This window comes from Sminthopsis crassicaudata, chromosome 6 (assembly GCF_048593235.1).
Source record: "Sminthopsis crassicaudata isolate SCR6 chromosome 6, ASM4859323v1, whole genome shotgun sequence".
In the NCBI taxonomy this organism is placed as follows: domain Eukaryota; kingdom Metazoa; phylum Chordata; class Mammalia; order Dasyuromorphia; family Dasyuridae; genus Sminthopsis; species Sminthopsis crassicaudata.
This window is the reverse complement of record NC_133622.1, coordinates 18,943,079-18,966,040: the sequence shown is the minus strand read 5'-3', so window position 1 is coordinate 18,966,040 and position 22,962 is coordinate 18,943,079. Positions and strand designations below refer to the sequence as shown.

Genomic DNA, 22,962 nt, shown 5'->3' with positions numbered 1-22,962 from the left:
CATGAATGTGTATATATGTATTATATTGTGGAGGGTGTACATATATTAACATATTAGTAAATATGCCTGTGCTTAACTCTAGCCTGCTTGGAGGAAGTGGGAAGAATGAAAGGGGAAAAAAAAGAATAATGTAAAAAATATGGAAATGTGAAAAAAAAAAATTAAAAAACCTGGAAACAAAAGAATAACCAACAAGGCAGCAAAGAAGAGATGACCTGTCATGAATATATAATCTCTTCTATTATTATATATGCTTTCTTGAAATGTAAATTTAACATTACATATTTTGAATTCTCCCTGATGTTCTGCTGCATACATGGCAATTTTTTTTTGTTTGTTTTTTCTTTTCTGTTTTTTTTTCCTATTTTTTTCTTATTTCATATTTAGTTTTAAATTTTACTTTTTTTAAAACAAAAAAGAATCTTCAGGTAAACTATATACCATGATGATGAAAAGGTTACACTTTCTATTTCTAGATACCATAAATTATGGCTCCAAGATATCTTAAAGACAGAATGTAAGGTAGAAACGAGAGTCCCACTGGACAGGTCCTGAAAGAAATCCCAATAGGAAAACTCTGAGGAACATCATAGCCAAAGTATAGAGCTTCTAGATCAAAGAAAAATTTTTTACAGAAACAGACAGAAAGAATTAATATATTGAGGAGCCACAGTCACTATCACACAAATCAGCCACCAAATAATAAATGTTTATTAAGTACCTACCATATATCAGACACTATACTAACCTTGGAGGATACAAAAATAGGCCAGAAAGCAATCCTTGCAACAGTTGGAGAACTTGAATTATGATACTCTAGAAGGCAAACAATGTAGGTTTGCAGCCAAGAATAAGCAACCTGTCTAGACTGAGTATTATGCCACAAGACAGTAAAAATGGATCTTTAATGAAATTTAGAACTTCCAAACATTCTGGTGAAGAAACTAGTTGCATAGAAACTCTGAAATGCAAAGTAGTGAAACAAAATATAAATAAGATAAACTATAAACAATGATAAGGGATTAAACAAAGGTAAACTACTTACATTCAAGTGTGAGATGATATACATTTCTTTTGAGTCTTCATGTCATTACAGATTTAGAGGGGAGTCCAGTTAGATGAAGTTTTGGAGTGATTCTATTAGGAGTGATGATCTGTAAAAAAAGAATTGAGTAGGAGAGAAAGGAGTCAGGGAGGAGCTTAGGAAAATTTGTTTTAACTAGCCAGAGTACTCAAGGAGACAAGGAAGAGGGAAGTTAGGGAATAAACTAACATTCAAATTTTATTTTCACATAAACTAGTCAAAAGAAAGGTACAAAGAGACTGAAGTAGAGAAATATATTTTACTCAATTGTCAAAATAGGAGAAAATGGGAAGAAGGGTGTTGGGATTGCTAGGTGAGAACTCAGGTTGTCTGGACAGTGACAAGGTGAGAATTCAGGTTTTCTGGACAATTACAAGGTGAGAACTCAGGTTGACTTGATAGAAGGAGCAAGCTCATTGGCTGAAGTGGTTCTTCCCAGAAGCCCTTGCATTATCCCACGCCCATTCTCTGGGAGGATAAAAGACACAACATTGGGCCTGGAGAGCAGATTGTACTGGAGAAGGACAAGAGTCAAAGAGGAAAAGACTCTGCACTACATCTGGCTTGACGCAGCTCTCTGCAGGAAGGGAAGTCGGCTCTCTGAAGGAAGGGAAGTCACTTCTCTGGACAAGAGTTAACAGCAACTGCCTGGAGACAACGGTTCACTACAGGAAGAAGAATCTGTCCAAAAGATTTGAGTAGACACAGCAGATCTCTTCCTAGAGAGCGATCGGCAGCTTCTGGAGACAACAGCTCGCTACAGAAGGGGAAAGGGGAAATTAAAGGGATACCATATTAAGGGATAAATTATTCCTAAGCATAATATGCTAGGGACATAAAAATGTATGCATCACTTTTTAAAGTGTCAAAGAATGAGAATCTGAGAAGTTATCCATAAACTGGGAATAAATGGGCATAATAAATAAGGCTAATATACTACATGTATGTATTAATTTTATTTTTGCACTGTATGTTTTTATATATACTTTCTGTCTCCCTTATTAGAATATAAGCTTCTTTTAAAGAGAGACTGTTTTACTCTTTATACTTTTATATCTGTACTCGATACATAGGAGAAACTAAATAAAAACAGGCTGATTGAATAAAAGCCAATATATTCAAAATGTTTTTAATTGAAAAATCCCTTTCTACTGCAAAATGGCAGAGGTACAATTTGTTCTGGGAGTAAAGAAGGTAATAAGATAACATCATAAACTTGGGAATTGGGACCCACACTCCAATCCAAAAAAAACTTTATTAAATGTCTACTATATGCTAGACACTAGATAGAGGAAAAAATTCTGGGGAGGGAATGGTTCCTGCCCTCAAAAAAATTATATTTTATTAGGGAAATATAACATGCAAAAAAAACCATTTGAGAAAGTATAGAATGTTAATATCAGTTAGGTGAGGATGAAATGGCTACCTTGCTCTACACCAAAATTTTAGCTTTCCCAAAAAGAATAAATAAATTGGTTTAGAAAAAGAATCAGAAAATTCTGATGTAAGAAACCCAAATTTCCTAAGGACAGCTCAGACTTTTTCATGTTACATCTTTGCAATGACACAATTTGAAAGACACTATCGCTCTCACAGCAAGAAGTTTCAGTTCAGTCACAGGGATTTTCCAGCGTATCTGAAGAATAAGTTAGTAACTAAGGCTCTATCATAAACCATGAGGAAGGAGGGAAAGTAAATTAGTATTTTGGGAGCATTGTTATTTCTTAATACTCCGGTCCGCAAGATGACAGTTAACAGGTTACTGTTAAGTATCTTGAGTAGAGCCATTAAAAAAACTTTAAAAGTCTTCCTCTATATAAATTCTGTAACATTTTCCAGAGTTGTTATGACCCCTACATCCTATTTTTTGGCTCGTTCCTGGGACGCTGGAGTCTTGTTACTAGTTTTGGAGTATCATATTAAACATTTTATAAAATATGAACATACAAAAATAGAATCTCCTTGGTTGTATTATTAATGATGTTATCAGAGTTTATATGAATCTTATATTTGGCTATGTAAACAGTTATCTTGAACTCTTTGAATTCTATTAAGTAAATATCAACAACTATGAGACTAACTTTCCAGAGCTCTTCTGTAGTTGAACAGAAAGGATTCTGAAGGCAAATGATCACTGCTTCTCTTATGTGTTCTTAAGTAGGGAAACTTTCTGCTTATGACAAAATTCTTCAAAAAGAATTATTCCGAGAGTATAGGATAAGATGAAGATAGAGACAATGGTACATGAGAAAAAAAAATACAAATCTGGGGGGTTGAGTAAATTGAAAACAATGAATGAACAATAGGATGCCAAAAATAGGAAAAATATATAAAATTATATGATAATTTTATATATAATATGGTATGATGTGATGCAATACAATATAACGTATATGTGTATAATTTAATCTTAAACTGAATTTAAGATATATACTATTTAGATAAAAGCAGGGTAACTGACCCACTGTACTCTGCCATGATCAGAGTATATTCATAATCTGTATATTCCCAAGAGAATAAGACTGTGCCATAGGAGGAATCACTTAAAGAACTAAGGATACCTAGCCAAGGTAAATGAATATTCAGGAGGTGGGATATAATACCTGTCTTCAAATATTGAAAAGTATTCAGATGGAAGTTAATTGTTTTCTTTTGTTTTGCTTCTCCAAAACTATAGAGAACTAAGAAGAATGAACAGATAGATATTGGAGAGAGGTAAATTCTTGTGCAAAAAGGGGCAGCAGGGTCAAGGGGAAAGAGAATTAATTCTTTCAAACTAAAACAATTTGAAAATGGAATGGGCTCTCTTGAGCTTATTTTCATTGGAAGTCTTTAAATAAATACTGCATGGCCAGTAATAGAGAGGATTGATCTTATTTTTTAAATGTATAGTTTGGACCACACAACTTCTAAGTCCTCTTTTTCCTCTAAAACGTGAAATTCGCTGACTTTTATTGATAAGTGACAGAAGTAAATAGTAAAAAGCAAGACTTGTCTTTGAATCCTTCCTCATGCCTTTACTTCTCAGTAGTTTGTTAATTTTTCGTTCACTAATGAGTCATTCATTCATGTGTTTACTTATTTATTCATCCCCTGGTTTTCTGAATGTATTTCAAACGAATTTTCAGACTAAAGATTAGTCCAGGAAGTATCTTTTGAGGAAAGCCAGTAACAATGAACTATGAAGGTTGAATGAAAAACAAAATCTTGTACCACTGAGCTAGCAGATGCTACCCGATCCATTATGATGACTCCTATTGAAACCTTTGTATAAGGAAGCTTGAATCAGGATGTCATCATAACTTTTTTCTCCTTTCATACTCTTTGGGGGCAATACACTGAATGCTAAAAAAAAATTGCCCAATGGATCAGGGAAGAAAAATGAAATTGAAAAAAAATGTTTTTCAGAAATGAATGTAATATTTGTGCAATGTATTTCAGACCTAAAAGAGAACCTTTGGCACTGGACCAGGCATTTTAAGAAATCTTATTTTCTGATTTTCTTTGAATTTTTTTAAAACAAAAAGCAGTGGTTTCCTGAAATGCCATTTATAATGAAGATTCAAGATCAGGAAGGAATTTGGCTATTATTGCCAAGGTCACTTCCTGTTCTATAAAACAAAATATAAATTTTCATTTTTCAATTAGTACTTCATCCACATATCAGAGAACTTTAAGTTAAAAGTAACCTTTTTTTTTTTTTTTTTTTTTTTTTTTTAAATCAGTGGTTTCAGTATCATTGACTAAAATTAAGTAGCTATCAGGTAATGTTTTTTAGAACCAATATGCCTCTTTACCATCTGGTATACTTCCTCCTGTGCCTCTCTTTGATTTCCTTCCCTTCTGTTTCACATTTCTCTTGCAGCAGCTTTGATTTCTGGTCCTGTAACCATTTTCATTTTATCATTATAATTTTGTTATAGTCTTGGAATGAGAAGAAAATTGAAATTAACTTTTATCCCCCCTTCAGTTTACTGGGATATTTTTTTTCCCTTTCAAATAAGCGTTCTGGGAAACAATATGAAAAAACTAGTACAGGGAAAAAAAAAATAATTCAAGATTGTATCTAAGCCATTTGAATACTAACTCTGATGTTAGAGGATCTGGGTTCAAAGAGGGCCTCTGAACACTTGTGCATGGCGTGGACAAACCACTTTTACTCTATGATCCTCAGTTTCCTTATCTATGGTGGTGGTAAATTGGACTCAGAGCATATGTTCTAAGTCCTGTAAACTCTAAATCTATTATCTTCTGATGGCTTAAATGGCTATGTAGTAATCACTATGTAATCCTCTCAGGTTAATTCAAAAAGGTTCTATATTATTTAAAGAACTTCACAAACCCTGCTGGCTAAAGATTTAGGAATAAAAAAGGAGTAAATATATCATAGACACAATTCATAGACATATTTCATTTATCATCACACACAGGAAGAGAAAATAAGAATAATGAGATGATAGAAAATAATAATAATAGCAGCTGGTATTTATAGAGTGCCTGAAAGATTTAAAGTTCTTTACACATATCACTTCAATTTATTTTCACAATGACGAAGGCAGAAGGAGGTATTGCTATTACCATTGTGCAGAGAGGGAAAATGAGCCTTAGAGAGACTTGCCTAAAGTAAAAATTTAGTCAGAAATAGAGTGAGAATTTGATCATAGGTGGTAACCTTAAGCAGCATTGCCACTTTGCTATTAGTAGGTCCTTTTTGGTTCTTACTGAAGATCTGACTTAGTCATTCTAAATCACACTGAGAGAAGTCTACATATTGCTGAATGTTAATTAAGCCCTTGTAGTTAAGGGTCCATATGACTAAAAATTTTGCTAGATCAAATAGGACATCTGTCCTGAGGTGCTAGGATTGGTACAAAGGTTTTTGAGAGTAGCTTTCAAAGAAAAAGAAAAAAGGTTTGATGTAATGGAAAAGTTCTGAGGACAAAGGCTTTGGAATATAAAAACAAGAGTCTCAGGTGCTTGCCTGGTCACATATTAACTGTGTAAGTATGCTGACTCTCCATTTCCTCATATATACAATGCAAAGGACATACATTATTTTTAATTCAAAATTGTTGAAGAGAGATATTGTGTATGAAATACTATGAACCTACAAAGGACATCTATTTTTTTTTCAAGAAATATAGGATTCCTTTTAATTGTTTTATATGCTCTCTCACTCCCTCATCAGTAATAACTATCTAAATAAAATCATGTAGGAATTATACATTCATAAAATAATAGTGCTTTCAAGCCAAAAAAACAAAGCAAAAAATAAAGTCTACTAGAAACTATGTCCACAAGCAATTACAAAAAATACAAGTAAACATTAAATTCATGCACTTGGAGCTATAACAACAAACCAGTTCCCATTATTGAGATACTTACAATTTACTGTGAGAAACAACACATATGCATCTAAGTATATTGAAGTATATACACATGTAAGAATATTTTTTAAATGGCAAAATCATATCAGGTGGGAAGATTTGGTAGTTGTAGAGGATAGTGAAAGGCCGATGTTGTAGATGGCAATTTAATACAACTCTTAAGTGTGGGATTCTAAGAGACAGAGGTAAGTGGAATACAACAATTTCAAGCATAATCCACTTAAATGTGAGCTATTAGAGATTAGTAAGAAATCTTATATGTGTTGAAAAACTTCTCAAGCACAAAATGGGGGAGATAGAATTACGCAGAAGTTCATTTGAAGAAAGATTTTTTTTGCATGTTCAATATAAATGAAAAGAGTGATATGGCAGGTGTGTTTTTGAATCCTACCTCCCCCACATACTCCCCAGAACAAAAGCTAGAATCTTATGGTGCTTTGAGTGGTGGAGTATCTGTGATGGGGGCAATGATAATCCCTGGTAATTACTACTTGGAATATTGAGTTTTAGAAGGGATACTAGTGATTTGGAGAAGATCCCGAGTGTATTAACCAGGATAATCAAAGGCTAGGAAATCATGCTAATTGCAACCAGAACATAAAATGATATTTAGGGGATGACAAAAGTATTTTCTTTAAGAATTTCAAGAGCTGTCACATGGAAAAAAAAGAATTGAATTTATTTAGCTTAATTCCAGAAGATAAATATAGGAATAATAATAACAGCAACTTTTATATAGCACCTACCATGTGTTAGACACTGTGCTAAGTGCTTTACAGATCTAGCCTTAAGCACTAATCGGGAGTTGTTTCAGTCAAATTGAGTGAGATCTGTTAAAGATTGCACTTATCAAGGTCAAGGTCTCCCACTGAATCCAGGGCCATCTCCAATCATTCTGATCTATGTCTTGCCACTGCACTCAAATGACTTTGTACAGCCCTCCCTCACTTAAATCCAATTCATTTGCATGCCATGACATCACCTCTCCAATGTCAAGGTGAGAACAAAGGATAAACACAAGTACTTTACAAATATTTTCATTTGATCTTCATAATTCTCCTATGAAATAATATTATTATTCTCATTTTAAGATAAGGAAAGTGAGACTTCAGTGACTTGCCCAGAGACAAGTAAAGAGTCACCTGAGGCTATATTTGATCCCATTTCTTCCTGACTTCAAACCAGACAGTCTCTTCAATGCCCCATCTAGCTGCTTCTTATAGATTATCAGGATTAGATATGAGGAACATCTTCCTTATAAAGATGCTATTCAATAAATCATTCCCCAATTGATAAATGGTCAAAGGATATGAACAGATAATTTTCAGATGGAGAAATTGAAACCATTTCTAATATGTAAAGGTGCTCTAAATCACTACTGATAAGAGAAATGCAAAGAAATGCAAATTAAAACAACTCCAGGTACTACTACACACCTCACAAATTGACAGGAAAAGATAATGATGAATGTTGGAGGGGATGTGGGAAAACTGGGAAACTAATACATTGTTGGTGAAAACTTAGTATTTTCACCTTTGCTGTTGTTTCTTTGCTTGTTTATTTCCTTTATTGTGCTTTATTTCTTTTTGAATTTGATTTTTTTTGGCATAGCATGACAAATATGGAAATGTGTTTAAAAGAATTGCACATGTTTATCCTATGTCAAATTTCTTGCTGTCTTGAGGAGAGGGAAGGAAGGAAGAAAGGAAAAACATTTGGAAGCCAAGATTTTGAAAGGTAAAAGTTGAGTTATCTATGCATATAGTTGGAAAAATAAAATACTATTAAAGCATGAAAAAAAAAAAAAAAGATTCTATTCAAATGTGCAATGGCCTGACTCAGAAGGTTATGGATTGTCTTTTCACTTGAAGTTTTTAAGGAAAAGCTGGAAAAGGGAATATGTTGTAGAAGGGATTTTTGTTTTTCTCTAGGTTGAACTAGATGATGTCTGACGTTCTTTTCAAATCTGAGGTGCAATGATTCTAGAAAGATGGGAAATCTCACTCTGGATACAAGTTAGATCATTTCAAGTGAAGATATAGTTTCTTCCTACATTGTTTCAACAATATGCCTATTTTCCTCTTTTTAATTTTAATTTTGTGGAAGGCAAATTGGAATATTGAATGGATCCCTAGTGACTTTTCCATTATTCTATTCACTGGACGATAAGAACTCCCCTTGCATTCAAAATATAAAATGAGATCTTAAAGAGCAAAATATTGCCAAATGCTTTCTCTCTACAGAGTAAAACTACTCCTTGCAACAGAAAAGGGAGAGAGAGAGAGATATACAGAGAAAAATACAGAGAGAGAAAGAAAAAGAGAAAAGAAAGAATAAAAGAGAAAAAGAGAGAGAGAGAAAGAAAGGAAGGAGGAGAAGAGAGAGAGAGAAAGAGGGAGAAAGAGAGAGAGAGAAAGAGAGATAGAGAAAGAGAGAGAGAAAGAGAGAGAGAGAGAGAGAGAGAGAGAGAGAGAGAGAGAGAGAGAGAGAGAGAGAGAGAAATCCTTCACACAATCTATCAATAAGCAACAATGTGGGAGAAATCACTCTCTAGACCTAAATTACACACGTCGACTCTGACAGTTTCTGGAGATTTCAATGAGTCCTGTCAGAGAACATAAACACTGACATCCATTATCAAGGACTAGTGTGATCACTGAGGGAGACACACCTCCAGGGATTTAAACCTATTGGTCACTTTGTCTCATGCTAGAATTGGATTGGTGCCTTTTCTTTTTTTTTTTTTAAATGGGAAAGTGGGGGTCTGATTTTTCCTCATGTTACCAAGGTACTAGAGATTATGTGTGAACCAGTTTGCCTCCTGACACTGGCTTCTTTATTCTCTGCTCAGTTATTCCCAAATGGCGCTGTACCTCTTCACAAAAACTGTCAAATAGCACAGCTGGAGTTAATAAACTGAGGAAGGATGCCCATTACCCACTACAGACATCCCTGTTGTTTGATGCTTTCAGGATTTCATTATCTCTGCATCAGCACCAGTCGTCTTGCAGCTGAAAAGCCATCAAAATAACGCAGCTTGAAATGATAAATGAAAGTAAGAGAACGGCTGTGGCAGCCAGCTCTGGCACGCTGGGTTTTCTCTTGGTGAACACAGATTTGTCCTCTCGGTGCCGGGGCAGGAATAGCCTCCTCACAAAGAGCCCATCCAAACATGTTGCTGGACATGGGTTTCTTGTCATGCACAGCCCTTTCCTGGGCGTGATGGGAAGGATGGATAAATGGCCACTGATTGTTCTTCCTCAGGGAAAAAAGTGATTTGAGACATTCTCTGTGAACAGGACTGGCCATATTTTCAATTTTCAGAGCAAATATCACAAGGCAGAGAGGGAAAGAGAGGAAATGTTCTCTTGATCATATTCAATATGTTCTTCACTGAGTCATAGAAACTGGAGAACTGAAATCGCTCCCTCTAATATAATCCTATATATTTTTTTGATGAAACATGCTATACATGCCATAGCTAGAATGCCTTTCTTCCTCACGTCTGTCCCTTGCTGTAACCCCTTGCTCTCACATTCTCCATGTAGACTGAAGCTTTTCCTGACATATATATCTGTGTGCATGCAATGTTCCTATTTTATAAAAAATGGAAACCTTTCCAGATATGTCTGTGTGCATGTCATATTCCTATTTTATGGAAGCCTGAAGCCCTTCCAGACATATACATCTGTGTGCATGTCATATTCTGCTTTTATAGAAGATTGAAGCCTTTCCAATATATACATCTCTGTGCATGCCATATTCCTATTTTATAGTATCTGTTCTTTGGGTCACATGAGGAACTGATCTTTATGGGATCAAGGCTTGTAACAAACAGAATTTAATAAGTTTATGGAGATGACTAATGAAAAATTTTCTTATTCTGGCATTAACTAGCTCTGGTAACTCACATAAACATAACCCTCAACTTAGCATGTCACAATTACAAATATCTTTCTTATAACTTATTTCACTGTAATTCTCACAATAAACATCTGAGGTGGACAGCTCAAACCATAGGATCATATTATCTCACATCAGAAGAGAATGAAGAGATAATTTCACCCAACCTGCCCATTTTATAGAGGAGGAAATAGTCCAAAGTTATGTAGAGAGCAGAGCCAGGATTCACACCTGGTAAACAATTTCAAACTGCCTTTCTTCTCTTATTGTTGAGCCTCATTATTATTCCCATTTTACAGATGGGGAAACTGAAGCTCAGTAAAATTACACAACTGTTTCCACATCATACGCCTAAGTAAATTCTAGGGTTTATACCTGACCCCAACTTTTCTGACTGAGCTCAGCATTCTTTCCACTTTCTATCCTAAGTACATATAAGTTGAGTCAGGGAGACTTGTATTCAAATGACTCAGACAGGAGCCACTTTAATGACCTTCAACCAGTTCCCTAAACTTTCTTTGCTTATTTTCTTTACCTTCCAAAGAAAGGGGTTAGAAAGAATAATCTTCCAGCTCTAAAGTTAGCAGTTAAGACCTGAACAACTCATTCCCATGACATGCCGGGCTAGCTGCAGTCCTGGTGGTCCTCCATTGGCTTGCCACAATCACTGGGAGATTTCCACAGCCAGGATGGCTCGCTCACTCCATTGATGCTCCACAGATGGTCACTGCAACATCAAGGAACTCCATTTCTTTGTAATCCTCTGATTGGGAATCAACTTGTCAGAAGAATGAAAAAGTAACCTTCTGCAGCCCTTTAGAGGAAAAGCACTGTTCCCAAATAAATAAATAGGTAGAAGAGAGCAGAACTTAACCGATCTCAAACTGACTTCATACACATACATAGAAATATACTATCTGTTCTCTCTGACTCCTAATTTGTTCATTTGTAAAATGGAAATAATGGTGACACTTTGAGATCATAAATACCCTTGGTTATGTATTTAAATTATCAAGTATCCATAATATGCTGTAACCTATTTATACCCCTCTTCTACTCTACCCCCCAAATATCTGATTGATCTTTGGGTTTCCTGCAGTTTTTAAATTTTCCCAAGACGGTAGCGCTCCATGAGTCATTCATCTAGAGTCATCAAGAGAATACTAATAGTTGAAGGTAGATTTTTGTCATATATCCAGCAGCTTGGGATTGCTGGGATTGCTGTGTAGTTTCCCAAATTCAAATCAATCCAATCCCCTCCTCTGTTCAGTTATGAGCCTGGTTCATTGCCCATCTGCCATGTCCGTCTGTAATGGTCTAACTCAATGGGCTTGTCCTTCCAACTATGTGTCATCATCTTGTGAACATGTGCTTTATCTATTTTATATTTCTAACGTGACAAGATGGTCTGAATAATTTTGAATCACCGCAGCTGCCTTTGAGGAAACCTTATGGTATGTTAGGGCTCAGTGCAACCAACACAAGGTTACCTCAAGCGGAAGCAGATGGAGACCCTCGCTAAATAGGCCCTCATCCCCTTTGGATTTGCACAGAAAATCCTCCATGGTGTTCTATTTATTATACAAATACAGGACATTGTTATTTCAGCACTACATTGCTCTCGTGTTCTGTGACTGCTAGGATGAGCTGTTCTGTCTGTGAGGATAGTCCCTACCTTAAATGGCAACAGCTACCTATATTATTCTAAGTTCACTGGTCACAAATACACTATGACCACGTATATAGTGAGTTTGCCCCAAGAACAGATTTGGCATGGGTGCAAAACTTTGTAATGAGAAGGACTTTGTCTCATCCCGACTCTCAACAGCAGTGTAACTTCAAGCTCATTTATAGGCTTTATGCTTTCTAAAGGGTCAAATTTCCCCATCTTTAGTAAGAGACATAGAAACTAAGAGAGAACTATTTTTTTTTTCTTTTCCTCACTCTCTTTCCCTCTTCCCTCTGTCTGTCTTGTTCTATCTCTCTTTTCTCATTCATGTCATGATCCAGTGCCTTCAAAATTAAAACAAAATATGAATTGGATAAATAGATTTAGTTACATTTTCACATATTTGATGATTTTAGTAAGAGATAAGGTTTTGTTAGCTGCCCTACTCACAATAAGAACAAATTACTTTAAATTTCGCTCAACTGGAAGGGGAAAAAATACCCAACAACAACACAAAGAAATGCAAACTGCTGAACCTGAGGTTCTCTTTTTACCAGATCATTCTAACATTCTCTTGTGAAAGCAGCCAGAGGTATCTTGGTCTTAGCATAGTCATTAAGGCTAGTTTCTCATTTTAGATACTTAATATACAAAAACTGTGTAATGTTGACATTAAAGGATTCATGGAACTTCAAAGACATTCCTCTCACTCTGACATTTATTAATCTGGTATTTCTGCACTTTTGGAGCAAAACCATGGATCAATGTACAAAGCCACTTTAAACTGGGAAAAATTCCCCCTCTGATTAAGGACATTTAACTTTATAACATAGACCATATTAAAAGAATGGGTTGGACTCTGAATGAGGTATTCAGCATTCAGGATATATCAAGTCAAGATTTTGATATTATATACCATTGCTTTGATGATGCTTTTGTTTTACATCTCAAGATTCTCAGTGGAAAGTACAACTTATCATAGATTAGCTGCAACCCTATTGTGATTTTATTACAATGAACAATATTAGTGCTATAAAGAAGAGCTCTTGAATTCAGGAAGACCTGCTTTCAAATGTTACTTCTGATATCTATTGGCTGTGTGATCTTATGTAAATAATTTAACTTCTTAATGCTTTAGGTAATTGTTTAAGTCTCTAAATTGCAAGGAAGATACAATCCTTACATTAGAAGAAGTTTTCTTACCTGGGATTTCTCTAAATCAGTGAAATCACAGTTCTAATCCCTCACCTTATTATTATTCATTTGTGAATGGAATTATGAGTTTGAAAAACTGCATAAAACCCAGGGGATTCACTGGAAACTGTTCCGTATATTTCCCTGGTGTTTTATGGAAAGACATATGTAGAGTAATTAGAGATTATTGTTTAGTTCTCTAGAGAGCAAAATTGAATTTTTGCCATAAAAAATCAATAGTGTGTATATGTGTGTATGTAGAGGGATGTATATACATATATATAAATATACATGTGTACATACATGTATATGGGTATATATGTATGTGTGTAAAGATATATGTGTACATGTCTATATGTATGGGTAGCATGTATATATACACATACATACACACACACACTCTCTCCTTGGTTACGTTTTCCTATCTCTAAAATCATTCTCATCTCCCTCCCACTGGAAACCCACATTCTAATCCTGGAAAGCCAAATGAGATGGCTGAAAGAACCATGTCCTAATCAATATTACACTGTGAGAAAATCATGAATATTAGTAGCATGCTATTGTCAGTTACTTCATAGAGATGCTAAGAGAAGATAATATTGAGCTCTCCAGCTGTTGACAAATCTGGAGGCTGAGAGCACCGTCAGGAAGCTCCTGCTCAGCAAAACATGGAACCAGTGAAGGTGAAGCTGCTCAAGTGGGAACTGGAGGGGTTTTAGACATAATTATAATGATACTGATGATGGAGATTATAATAATAGCTAACATTTATATGGGGCTTGTTATGTGCCAGACTGTGCAAGCCCTTTACAATTAATAGAGCATTTGATCCTCGCATCACCCCTATGAGGTAGCTGGTAGTATTATATTAATTTTACAGCTTAGGAAACTTAGGCAAACTGGTTAAGTGACTTGCCCAGGGTCATAGAGATTCAAAGTGTCAGACATCAGAGTGGACAAAGAAAGGCCTTCTAAAGAATGATAATATAAGACATTCTTAGCAAAAAGAAGTTTAAAAAAGTACAAAAAAACCTGTATTTTGTTTTTTAATCTTTCTCTATAATGAGAAAGAATAATTATTTTCAAGTAAGTGAAAATCCCAGAAATTTTAAGTAGAGGCTTGTGTCAGGTATAGAGACTTTCTAAGTGAATCAGGACATTCCTAAGGAATGAGAACACACATTGTTCCCTGAGAAAGAATGAAGTCCTTTGAGACACCTCATCAACTCTTTCAGGCTGGTTCCTTAATGGTAAAGAAAAAAGCTAGAAAATATGTTGGATGATTAACCAAATGCATTTGTTAACTTGTGACAATCACTTTATTGTAGAATGCTTTACATTAAATATTTCATGTTTAGAGTGCTTGCCTCAGAGACACTCACAACCAGAAAGTCACAGATTTGGAATGGGAGACTTTACCTTTCGGACATAAAAAACAATGTCATTCCCCTTGAAAATTCAAAATGGATGCCAATTTTATGGGGGGAAAAATAGAAAAAATAAATTCACCACAGAACCACCTCCTAGACACATAATCAATCTCTAGGGGGTGATGGTCTCTGGTCATTTATAGACATGAATTGTCAGGATCCACAGGCTTAAGCCCCAGAGCTACAATTTGAAACCAGATTCTGTGAAACCAAATCCATTTCTCCTCCTTGTCTGCTCTTTGTTAACTTTTGTTTTCTCTTTTGTTTTATTCTATGATATACCTCCCAAACTAGGCTGTAGGCTCCTCTATCACTTTCATATTCCTCAGAGGTCTTGAATCATACTCCTAAACCAGCTGGTACTTCAAATTGTTCCATATGGAAGTTTTAAGGAACTTTGGAGATAATTTGATCCAATTTACTCATTTTAAAATTGTGGAAAATGAGTCCTGGAGAGGTTAAGTTCCTTGCCCCAAAGCACACAGCTAGTTAGTAGGAAAGCAAAGACTAAGATGCAGGTCACCTGGTTGATGGTCCAGGGCCCCTTACACTATGCCATTTACCACTTTCAATAAATATTCATTAAATGATTTTTTTTTTTTGCAGAAAGCTTGCAAAATTCTCAAGTTCCACAAAGCAAAGGTATAAAATGCCAATTTTTAATTTGAATGTTATTATTATAATGTGGCTTTATTCACTGATGCAGTAGCATTAATACAATTCTTGAGCTCTTTCTCATTGGAATATGAAGGCAAAGCAATTGAAAGAGTATCAAATATTCATTCCAGGCTTATTAAGGGAATAGGAGAATGAAAATTAGCAAGGCTTACTTGGAGAAGTGTCAGGTAAATGCAAAATATCAAGCCAAGAGCTCCCCAAGTAACATTAAGCATTAGTTATAAATCATGTTATTTGATTACTGGAAAAAAATCTCCACATAAAGTAATCATTTTTTAAATAAGCAAGGGAAAGAATTCTAAAATTCCCAAACTTAATTTCTGCTTCAAAAACCACATTTGGATAATTGCCCAATAAATAATTGCAGAATGAATTGTTAACTAAATTGATAAATCCTTTTTGTCTTACTTTCTCTTTCACAAAGATAAAAAAGAGCTCAAAGCTACCCCTCACAGAACACCCCATGCTATAACCAAGGGACTAAACTTCAAAATGTACAATAAAAGTTCCATATTCAAAGAATATTGTTTCCATTGTTTATTTCAAATTAAGGCATTAAGAGTCTGGCTTTTAAAAATTCCACATATATTATCTTTTGTCATGTTATTCATTCAATATTTATTAAAGGCTAACCACATTTGGGGTACTAACTTATGATGTGTTAGATCTATATATGTTCTGTATAATTTGTAAACTTTTATGGTAGTTGGGGAAATCTATCATATATATGTACAAATAAAGAAGGTACCAAATAATCAATTGGTAAATGACTCATGATGGAAAATACTATGTATATTCAAAGAAATGCTATGGAATCTGAATGCAGATTGAAGAATACTATTTTCACTTCTTTTGGGGTTTTTTGTATGTACTTTTTCCCTCTTGTTCTGATTCTTTTATCACACACCTAATGTGGAAACATGTTTAATATGATTGTTCATGTATAACATATCAAAATGTTTGCTTTCGTGGGGAGGGTGAAAGCATAAAAGAGGAGAAAAACTTGGAATTCACAATTTTGTAAAAATGAATGTTAAAATCTAAAAAGTGAAATAAAATTTATGCATTAATGCTAGGTTCTTACTAAGTGCTAAGTTGGTACTTAACAATTCAATTTGGCGCCCAATGTGGGGCAAAGATTTTTGCTTATCCTGACAAGGACTTATTCTGAGCCCTTCAGAGGAGCTAGCCTGGGCCTGACACATTAAAATACACAATGGTAAATGGATGAGAAATATAAGCAAAGTATTAGATATAGCTGGAGGAGGTAGCACTTGGGAGACAAAGAAGGTTTCATGGAGGAGGTAAAATTTAAATTGGGCCTTAAAGTATGGATAGAAATTCCATTCAATTGAATCATTCAGTTTAATTCAACAGTCTCTCCATAAAAGTTATTCCATTTTCTTCTTACAATACCCTGGTAGGTAGGTGCTGTAATCATGATCTTCATTTTATAAATGAGAAAATGAATTAGAACCATTGAGTGAATTGCTCAGAGTGACCCAGCTAAGAAAGTATCTAAGGCCATATGTGACTCAGGTCTTCCTGACTCAAAACCCACGGCTCTATCCTAGTGATTGTTTTTTACATATATCACCTCATTTAAGCCTTCCAATAGCTTTGTAGGGGATGTCTTAAAAGAATAGTTATATTTGTTTTACAGATGAGGAAACTGAGTCCAAGATCAGTGATTTGACCATCATCACTCTCATATATAGCAGGGAATTTAAACCTATGTTTTCCTGATTCCAAGTACAGTAGTACACTCTCCATTAGCCACCTAAAACCAGTAGGCTTTGAAGAAGTAATTTGATCAATTCCTTTGTTCATTCACAAAGTCTCAAACTGAGTTCCAAATAAGTCAAATGAGGAATCACAATTATAGAACACAATAATGTTTACAAAGTATTCTCCTTGCAATAACCCTGTGAGGTAGATGGCAGAGCCAGTGTCATCCTTCTTTTTTTAGTTACTTTTTCTTTTATCTTTCTTTTTTTCTCTTTTTCTTTCCTTTCTTTTTCTTCCTTACTATACATTCTCTCTCTCTCTCTCTCTCTCTCTCTCTCTCTCTCTCTCTCTCTCTCTCTCTCTCTCTCTCTCTCTCTCTCTCCCTCCCTCCCTCCTTTCTTCCTTCCTATCTCCCTCTTTCTTTCTCTTGCTTTTTCTTTTTCTTTCTTTCTATCTATCATTTATGTTTCTATCCAGTCTATCATCTATCCATTAATCAATTCATTTATTTGTGAATTTATTGATTTACTCATTTATCATTTATTGGATTATTTTTATTTGCAATTGCAGAGGAAAATGAGACCTAAAGACATTGCACAGTAGGACTATGTCTCCCCTCTCTCACCAGGATGCATCAGAGCAGGCATTTGCATCTGGATCTCCTAATTATAGGTTCATTACATGATGCTGTCAATGACAAAATAGTTCTTTGATTACACTGACTCAACAGAAAATTCTAAATCATTATCAATGCTAGGAGACTTGCTGAATTGAATTTAAATGGAGTAGGTTTTTTCCTTAGAATTGAAAGTTTTCCTTAATATAAATAGGTGATTTTTTTTGTTAGTTTATTTTGCTTATTGAAGAATTTCACAAAAGTATCAGACCTTTTAAAACGGAAATGGATTTTAAAAATTCAATTGCAAAACTTATGCTTTGACACACACTGACTGGGTGATTAAGTGAGTGAGGCAAATCACTTAACATTTCAATATCCATAAGTAATTTGATAAGACTGTTTTCTGTAGATATGATATAAACTTGTACTGGGACAAGAGATTTCCTCACCCAAAATTCCCCTTAAGAGTGAAATTGCAGCTCCAACCTCCATCCCTAGAGCATTTTGGGATAGAAAGTCTTCAGATTTTAAATGTTTCAATTTTCAGATGCCTCATCAAAAAGTTAAAAGTTATAAGGGGGAAAAGTATAAGCAATTATTATCCCTGAAGGAAAAAAATATCAAAGGGTCTGTTTCTGGGGTGCGTATTTAAAGAGTAATTGGTATAAATACTTGTTGTCCAGTCATTTCAGTCATGTCTGAGTCTTCATGACCTTATTTAGGGTTTCCTTGGAAAAGGGGAATGGTTTACCATTTCCTTCTCCAGCTCATTTTATAGAAGACAGAATGGAGGCAAAGAGGATTAAATGACTACCCAGGATCACATAGTCAGCAAGTACCTGAGGTGCTCTGTGATACCTTATACAACTTGATCCTGGCCCAGAGAATGTTCCCATCTTTTAAAGTCCTGGGCCAATGTGGAAGGAGCAAGGGCTTGAGAATCAGGAACCTCTTTGCTATGCCATTAGATGAGGGACAGGATTTTGGTCAAGAAACAAGGTTTCAGTGGACTCATGCTCCTCATCTTTAAAGAAGAGGGGATTTAATCAGACACAATGATTTCTAAGCTACTTGACACCTACATAGTCTTATGATCTTATTTATACAGTATTTGTAGGGGCAGCATGGGACAGTAGAAAGTCTGCTGGATTTGGAGTTTGAAGACGCTGCCTGAGTCCTCACACTCCAACTTCTCATCTGGGGAAAGTATCTTCAACATTCTGGGCTTGCGTTTCTTAGCTAAAGATCAATACTTTGCAGTTACTCTCTAAAGCCACAGAAATCCAAAAGGGGAGACCATTAAACAAAAGCATCTTTTGCTTGAAGAAAGATTTTTCTATTTTTTTTTTTTTTAATTTAGGGAATCTATCAGAGTTTTCTTTTCAAATAACTGCACTGGTCAGTCATACATACAAACATTCATGGAACACTTCTGTATTACCATTAGGTGATAACTAAAGTCTTCCTGGTTACCTAGGTGCTCTTCTTGGTTCCTTACTCTCTCTCACGCTCATCCAATCTATTGCAATCCTGTTGCAAAGGTTTTCCCTTTATAATACCCTTCACATACATTTCCTCCTCTCCTTTGATACTGCCCCCTCTTTCGACAAAGTTATCATCATTTTTTTCTTGAATAATTGCTAATTTTTTTTTTGCTTCAAGTCTCCTACTCCATCCTATTATCACCTCAGCTCTCTTTTCTTTTTAAATTGCAGTTATGATTGCACATATGATCTCCATTTCAATAAAGTCAAAGTGGTTCCCTATTAATATGTCTACAACCAATGAGAAAAACCTTCTTTGGGGCATTCAAAACCCTTTACATCCTTGCCCCAACTCCTAACCTTTTCCTTCTAGAAATTACTCCCTACAACTTACTCTCTGCTGCAGCAACAATGGCTTCCTTGTTACTTTCCCATACAAAATAGCATCTCGTGATATCGCGCATTTTTGCTAGATGTCTTCCCATGCCTGAAAATCTCTCCCCTTCATTTCCTTTATCTCCCCTGGTTTCCTTCAAGTCTCATCTAACATCCTAACTTCCCCAAGAAGCTTTCTTAATCTCCTTAATGCTGGTGCTTTCCTTCTGTCAATGATCTCCAATTTATCTTCTGTGTCTTGTTTGTGGGCTGCTGTTGACATGTTGTCTCCCTGTTAGACTGGGGACTGTCATTTGTCTTTCTGTGTATCACTAGCACTTAGCCCAGCTCCTACTACATAGTAAGTGCTTAACAAATGTTTACTGACAGATTTACTGACAAATTTGGCTTTAGTTCTGCCCTCTGAAGCCAAGAAGAACAAGTGTAATCCTTCTTCTCCCAGCCCAAATATACTCAAAGATGCTTAGAATAGGAAATTATTAGCTCTTAAATGTATGTTGTAATCATTACATCTCTCTCCTATCTGCTGTAGGTCACAGAGAAACATGATACAGTTACTGAGAATTCCAAGGATGTACCTAAAAAGTTTTTATGGTCTCCCATGCCTGGGGAATGGATGTCGAGAGGAGGGGAGCTAGACACAAAGTTTCTTTTGCCCCCCTTTACTCTCCCTCATTTTTAAATCCTTTCCTGATTCTCTTTTGATGAAAGTTCTGGTAGTGAAGCTTTGTGGGGCTGGGACACATTGCCTGAGGTCTAGAACTAGGAGGTGGGAATATGTGGATATATATTGTGTTTCACAGAACATTGTGGAGTATATGTGTATGTAGTGTACATATGCATAGAACAATGCAATTCTACTCTCTAGTATAATTTCTCAGTGAGTGACGTATCTCATGTAGCTAGATATGCAACCATGTACACAGAGACATGTATATGTGCACGTGCGTATATATATATATATATATATATATATATATATATATATATACACACATATATTTAGACATGTATAAATATATCAATAACACAGAGATATATTCATATGTAATCTATGTACTGTAATCCATGTTACATACTATATATGTGTGTATATACAAATATGGTTGCATGCATGTATGTGTATATAGATACATGCACTGATCCACATACAATCAATTTCCAACTATCATGGAGGTAGGAAATAGAGCAAAAGTAAAAAAATACGAATATTGATCAATTGAACCTATGGAAAGCAGGGGGCTCGATTCACACAACTACCAAAAACTAAAATTTTATACTACACATTACTGAAATTACACTTTTCTGAATACAATTCTTTATAAGAAGATATGAATTCTAATAAAATATACTTTTCTGAAATATCCCATACAATGTACTACATAAAATAAAATTATTAACATGCAAAACATTTTTCTTGCTAACAATTCTCTAGAATTATGTGACCTTTTGTGCTAACATCTTGATAAAAAGAATAACTACATTGATTTTATACAATATTTACTATTTATAACTTGAAATCCATAGTATCATAAATATTGTATAGTTTAAAAAATCCTTAAAAATATTTTTTTAACTATACTTTTACCATTGTCTGAGTCATATGGCAATGTAAGAGCATTATACTATATATTACACTGCTGTAAATCTCTCTATTTTGGCTACCTTCTGAAAATCAAGGATGAGATTGCTGAGATTTTAGATGAGATCCATCCTTTATGATGAATGGATGGCATTGGAAACTGTGAAAGACACATCAGCTTGAAATAATCCATCACTGAAATCTGCTTTGTGCATGGTTTGAGATTCTTAAAGAGTCTGGGATAATGGGAGTATGGGAGTAGATACAAGATACAAGATGATATTTATCAACTATATAAGGGGCTCTTCTTGTTTTGTTTTGGGTTTTTTTTGGGGGGAGGGTTTGGTCATTCATACTCAAAAAGGATCAACAACATCACAAAGATAGGCTCAAATTACAGTGTTTCCCACCGTTATTGATCAGTCCAACAAGTGCTTGGAAAGCTCAAATACAGGTAGGGTACAAACAATCCATTTGAACTTTGGAGATTCGTATATTTCTAGACTTGTGCATTTCACATTTCTTTTCTTTCTCTTACTTTTTAAATTCAAATTTAATTTTTTAAAATTATTAACCATTTTATTCCTTATATCTCTTCTCCCTACTGGAAAAAAAAAAAAAAGAAAAGAAAAGAAAAACACAATTCTTGTAGCATATAAACTTAGTCAAGAATAAGCAATATGCATATTAACCTCAGTCCAAAAAATGTCATTTTATTCTTTTTATTTGTACATTACTTCTTTGTCAAGACCTAGGAAATATTCTGCATTTATAATGGATTTATGATGGATCATTGCCTTTTTGAAAGTTTTTAAGTCTTTCAAAACAATTCATTTCTACAATCTTGATGTTATAGTATAAATTGTGTTTTTTTTCTCACTTTACTGTTCATCAATCTATGTCACTCTTTCCAGTCTTCCTTGAAATAGTATCTTTTTCTTCACTTCTTTTATTACAATAGTGTTCTATTATATTAATATACTACATTTATTCAGCCATTCACTAATTGGTGGATACATCTCACATTTCTTTTTTTTTTAATTTATTTTATTTGAAAAAATTCAAAGAAAAAAAAGACAAATAGAAAAGGAATACAAAATGAAATAAAGCACCTAGAAGAACATTAGGAAGGACTCAAAATATATAAATATATAACAAGAAATTACCAGATCAAGAAAGTGGGTGTGTGTGAATATGAATGTGTATGTGTCTTCTGTGTCCATTCTTTCTCTGTATCTAATTTCTATAATATGATTACTATTTTTACCTTAACTACACCAATCTTTCTTTTGAGCTACCCTACTGTTGATATAAATCTTAAACATATAATATTTATTTTGTAAAAAAAAACATAAATAATTTGTCCATGTTTAAATTCTTTGTCCATATTGAGTTCCTTAAAATTGATCTTTGATATTGGCTGTTATATGTTAAATTTTCTGTTAAGTCTAGGTTTGGTTGAATGTTCTTAAAATCTGAAAATTCATAGGAGATCCATTTTTTCTCATTCAAAATTATAGATAATTTTGCTGCATATAATATTTTTGGCTCCAGATCTACTTTTTTTAGATCATCAGTAGATATGATCCCAGGACCTGTGGTCTTTTATTATAGCTGTCGATACAATTCTAATTGTAGCTCCAGTCTATTTGGATTTTTTTTTTTGCAAAGTTTTTTTTCTTTCATGGGGGGTGTGTGTCAAAATTTGGCAATAATATTCCTGTGTCTTTCACACAGGATTTCTTTGAGTTAATGATCAGTGAATATTTTCTATTTCTACTTTCCCCTCATGTTCTACCACTCTAGGA

The 22,962-nt window shown here is 34.6% G+C and overlaps 1 protein-coding gene across 1 annotated transcript in view; it reads right to left on the bottom strand.

The window, feature by feature from the left end:
• Nucleotides 1-22,962, bottom strand: part of LOC141547220 (polyserase-2-like) — a 262,636-nt gene that overhangs the window by 104,636 nt on the left and 135,038 nt on the right. Inside the window, exon 3 of the mRNA XM_074275668.1 lies at nucleotides 1,046-1,154. The gene's annotated coding sequence lies outside the window, so the exon portion shown is untranslated. The remainder of the gene's footprint in view (nucleotides 1-1,045; nucleotides 1,155-22,962) is intronic.